This window comes from Buceros rhinoceros, unplaced genomic scaffold (genome assembly GCF_000710305.1).
Source record: "Buceros rhinoceros silvestris isolate BGI_N320 unplaced genomic scaffold, ASM71030v1 scaffold6936, whole genome shotgun sequence".
In the NCBI taxonomy this organism is placed as follows: domain Eukaryota; kingdom Metazoa; phylum Chordata; class Aves; order Bucerotiformes; family Bucerotidae; genus Buceros; species Buceros rhinoceros.
The window spans coordinates 18,110-23,888 of NW_010416826.1; positions in this window are offsets into that span (position 1 = coordinate 18,110).

Here is a 5,779-nt window from a genome sequence, read left to right on the forward strand (position 1 = left end):
GAGAAGGCGTTTTAAGGACCTAAAATAAAACAAATGGACACAGTTTTTAAAGTAGTGTTTTTTTTTTTTTTTTTCTAGAAGTGGCATCATGGCTTGCTACCATGTGGATTTCTTTTCATGAGATTATGGAAGCGTGGGCATATAGCCACAGGAGTGATGGAGTGCTGTCAGCACAGACTTGAATCTTCTATTAAAGAGAATGACAGGTTTTGATGCAGTGATGAGATGTGCATGCCCTTAACTGTTTATCTACATTATGTTGGTCTTTTCTGTCAATCTGACTGGTTCCAAGAAGTTCGTTCTTGCAGGCGCTTTGTGGACAATACAATATGATGGTGACTAGTCAAGAATATCACAATGTCAAAGCAGGTGGATTTCTTTCTCAGCACCATTAAATGGCTGGGTGCCAGAGGCAGAAAAATTGGAGTGAGTCTTAAGATATGTGATGAGACATATGATCTGTTAAAATCTTACAGGTGATGGACAAGATCAAACATCTATTGTTCTCATTTCTCTGGTAACCAAGAAGCTGAGAAGAGCTGTGATGTCCTGGCACACAGGAAGAATCTTCTTAGTGAGGGATGATTTAGACTAACGATCATAATATTCTAGTTGATTTTCTGGATAGATAACTGTGCAGTCTAGGTTCAGCATCCCAAACTGTGAACTTCTCAGTCGGCTTTCTCAGTGCAGGGCCATGTTCACAATCTGGTCAATTTTTGTTCCAAGATTTTTCCCTGCCCTGAAGTGTTTGCCAGTTATACCCGTTTCCACTTACGTGGGCAAACTGAATGTCATTTGGATAACTGGAACAGAGAAGAACGTAGAAGTGTTCCCACTCCCCTCCATCACCTCCCATTCATCTTGATAAGCATTTCCGGAGGAGATGAAGAAGATGCAGGAGTCCTGTCTCTGCTACACAGCAATAGCACGAGCCCAGGTGGGGAAAGTAGCTGCTTCTTCGAGACAGCTATCTAAGAGACTTGAGCTGACCAGCATTTACTGTCTGGTGGAGGATGCCAGTTACCAAGATCATCTTCAAGACAAAACCTGCTGAAAATTCCATACAGAAAACCTAGACTCTTTTCTGAACATTTTGTGGCATCAGAAAATGACAGCAGTAGCCACACTGTCCTATATGTCAGGACAGGCAGAAGAGATTGTTGTGAAGGGTTTACCTTTCGCACAAGTAGCTGTGGTCGCAGGTGGGGATTAAGTAGGCTTTGTGGAATAAATGCTTGAAGAGGATATGCAGAAATTTGTGCATTGCTGTTCCTCTGCTTCCATTCAAGTCTGATGTTTTGGCAGGTCACTTGAAGCGGTGATTTTTAGACGTGCAGAAATTTAGACATCCAAGTGCCAATCTGACATCCCTGCTCAGCAAATGCCTCATCTGGAAAATGCCTAAAGCGTTTAGGAATCCCATTAAGCAGTTACTGAAAAGAACGAATAAGGAATAGCACAGTCTCCTCTCTCTAAGGCATGTGAACCACCATGTTTTAAACAATACCGCCATTCTTCCTCCTCTCCTTCCTTGCTTTTTTTATGAATCCCTGCTGGTGGCATAATGACACAGCCCTTCTTTAGGAGTGAAATCCTATCGCAGCCCATCCCTCCTTGAGATGGGATGACAGGAGGTCATGTCAAGTGGAGTCTTCCTTGAAGTGTCGTTACAGCATCTTTCTTAATGATTAATTCAGTCTTTAAAATCAATAATGATATTGGATAGTCTTCAGCATTGCTGAACTCCATCAGTCACTTCTAATGGGCTTTGTCAGTCCAGTAGACTTGGAGTAGAAGCAGCAGAGCTGCTGAACAATTCAAACTGCAAATTTTCTTGCTAGAGGGAGGATCATAAAGTATATCCACTTACCATATTTGCCATAATTCAATTCATTCTAATTCAGTTTTTTATTAGTGATTAGAGAATAAGAGATGGGCTTTGCCCTGGAACAGTGTTCTTGTGGCAGTGAACTTGTTCTTACTGGAGTTTCCACCTGCGCGTAACAAAAAATTCCATTTTCCTTGCACCTTCGCTTCACTGGTGTATGGGCAAGGTTTAATCCCAGGTGGCTGGCCACCCTCTACTGTTTATTACCATCTTAAAAGAATTTCCATTTTCAGATTAATTTTTTTCTTGGTTTCTTTATAATATTAAACTATTTCTATATTTGCCTTACAATATTTTTATTATATTATTTTTACTTTTCTAGTCAATAATTAATATTTCTAAATAATTTTGTTTAAAACTTTCCTCTTTGGAATACTTTAGTACTTTTTGATTGGTTTGTTTATTTCCCAAGAACTTGTTCCTCAAACATCTATGGTTCTGAATTTGTGTCAGTGAATGAGTAAAATTAGTGTCCAGGTAAGGAACATTTACTTCTGGCTTTGCTAGGGCCAAAGCATTAAGGATTTTTCCCTCTTTTCAGATGAATGAGAAATTGTGGACTTCATGGATAAATCGTTTAAATGATTCTCTTTGCCAAGAGGAACAGGTGAATATTTTTCATGTTGTAACAAAATTAATTTTTGTTCTTTGTGAGGGAAATGATTCTTCTATGTATGAGATGGATTAAATGTAATTTTTACAGTACTATGCACATTAATTAAATTCATGAGAAAATAATAGTGCAACTATGTAAAGATAGCACTTAAGACAGGAAAAAAAAGGGGAATGTAAGGATCCATTGTATGGAAAATTTTCTGAGTCAAAAAAGGATGCAAGCCATATGTTTTTGTTGGTATTTTTATAGTGGTGACCAAACTAAGAGTAGTTTTAAAGTTTCCATAAGTTTTACCAGAGAAATGTGTGCTTAGAATGGGTAATTTCTGCCAGGGAAAATTGGTTTTTTATTTGAAATTCTGTAGGCTACGTGATATTATAGAAAGCAACATACGAAGATCTTGCAGTTGTGCCATATAAATAACTAGAGAGGGTTTAGGTTGCTAAATGGGTGTGCTGAAGTGAATTCACTGTTATCTAGGGATAAATTTGTAATTAATGGTTTCATTTTATAATGGCAGATATGCAGACACTCATGAAAATACGTAACTTAATTGCACAGTGTCAGAATTGTAGTTTTTCAATGACAAAATGCCCATAGAATATGAGATTTAACAGCTGGTTCTCTGGAGTTGTGCCATTCAGCCAGGGCAAGTTTCATGTGCCTTGTCAGGGCTAGCCTGGCAGGAAAATAAACATCTAGTTAGTTGTATTGTCCTCTGTCAGTCCTGAGTGTGCGGTTCCATGCTGTCTCAGTTTTGGAGATTGTCCAAGTCATATTAGCCTGTAAAGTCATGTTATTTTCGAAATTCCATCCTGTAAAAATGATATCTAAACACGCGCTCCCAATGTGCCGAAAAAAGTATTCGTCAGTCATTTTTGCTAATGACAGCAATAACTGGATCTTGCAATATTTGTATGTCTCAGAGCCTGGTTAGGAAGATCTGATCTGTCTTCCCATGAGAAGGTTATTTCTGTCTCCTTCTGCATTTACCATGAGATCTAAAACTTTGCTCTGATAATTTAACAGTAGCTGATGTAAAAAGGTGTGGGCAATGAGTATCTTAACCTCTAACTTACGGTCCTGTATTTTTTTTTTTTTTTTTAGTTATCTTGGTCCTTCACTTGAACTTGGAAGACTCCCAGTGTGCACATAGTCAGAGGGTTCAAGACCGTTTGGGTTGCTGAGAAGTAAGTAAAAACTATGTGTCTAGTTTAGTAAAACTGGTTTAATGCTTCAGCTCCATTTTTCTCATAAGAACATAATGCTTCCAAATAAAATGCCAATTGCTGTAATAAAACAAATCTTGACAAACAATTTCTCAGCAGAAAATTCTTCCTTTACATACCAAAATATATTTGCAATTTTGTATTGCTCGTTGACTGATTTTTATGCTGCTTTTTAAGGCTAAGGAATATCCTGATTAGAAGAAATACTAATAGAAGCTTGTTTTAATTTAATACGTGTTAGATCTAGTTCATTATTTTGCTTTCTTTCATATTCTTTATTTTGAGTCAGTAGTCATGCAAATGAAGGCTAGGAAAAGTAGTTCTTTAGAAATCCATTCTAGAAATATTACACTCACCTTATTGCCAAAGATTAAAAAATTAATGACAATAATGTAGCTGTTGGTTTAATTATTCACACTGGGATTGTCTTTTATCAAAGGTCTAAGCTCACATTCTCTCTCCCAACTTTTTCCTTCCTCTTCCTATTACTCATTAAAGCTTTTCAGAATCTTGCTGATGGTGGGATTGCTTGGTCATGAATTGGAAAAATACCATCACTTTTGTAGTTTCATCTTCTTACCTCTCAGTTTCACTTTTTTTCTAAATAAATCTTAACTTACAGAACTTGAAGAATTCCCTTTCATATGGTTTGATTTTTAAACATCAGCATCTTTCATGCTAATCATCAACATCTTTACATTCTCTTTTTCCCATGGATACACAAACTATCTGATCACTTTTAGACCTAACGGTGTATTTTGGGCTGTTACCACTGACACTCAGAAGCAGTAATCGTAACTGAAACCTGATAGTGGAATATACTGTAGTAAACCCAAAAAGTAAGTAGGACTTGATTTCTGCTGAAGTGGATTGGGACAAATTAAAAAAAGCAATAATAAGTTGTACTAAGTTTGAACAAAGCAACTGGAGTGATTTCTCATAAAATGCTTTGCTTTACTAATGATATTTACTTGTTAACTGTTTGGCTGATAATTCCACAGGTCTTTTCATTTATCTGGTGGACCTGAACTTTCACTAGTAGTTTGAAAATGGCTATTTATTGTTTCATATTTATTGTCGTGTTAGGCTACCAACCTAGAACCAAGCTTGTTGCAGCTTGGCTGTACGTTTTGTTTTATTTAGTTTAGTTTTGTTTTGTTTTGTTAATTTGTTTGTTTGTATCCTTCTTGCCCTAGTGGTAAGCCAAAACCTGCATGAATCAACTTAGAACAAATAGATTTAAGCAAAATCCAGACTGGCAGTTCACTGCCTTATTGATACGTATTGTCCCAGAGCCTTCAGACTTTGATAGTTTTCATCATAGGCTAGAAGTCCTAGCTTGGGGTTCAGTTTCACTTTGTCCATCTCTGCAAAATATTTTAGAGCAGGTGAGACTGCAGCCAGTGTAACATCAGAGTTCTCAGAACCTCTGGTGAGCATGTTCCATCCACTAAGGAATTAAGCCCTAAGGAATATATCGATATGATATGTTGATTTTCAGGTGCTCTGACAAGAAAGCATTTTGATCCCTCAAACATTGTAATGACATACGACTTTATATCAATGACATGCTGTTAAGGGAGATGCACAAAAAGATAGGTAATAATATAGAATAAGGTAGATTAAAAGGACTATGTCTAAAATGTTTTTCTCTATTTACTAAAATAATATAAACAAGACCAAAAATTATTACAGTATAGACATAAATGATTGGAGTGCAGTATTTTAATTTGAGGGAGACATTTAGTTATCCCCTAGTTATGCATTATGGACATATTTTAGAGAATGGGAAACTTGTCTTAAACTCTAAAGGTTGTAAAGAGTTTTTTGGTAGTAGGATTTTTCTGCTAAGACTTGAAGTTTAAACCTTCTGAAAGAGAAAATGTGTCAATTCCTGGGAAAAAAAATCCTCTGTTGTTTCAGTTTCTGTTCTGCTGTGGCTTATATGAGTTCCTTAACTCAAATTCACATTTCAGCAAACTAAAGGAAAAGAGAAATTGAGTAGATTTTACAGGTTATTCAGAACACAGACTTGGGAAAGAG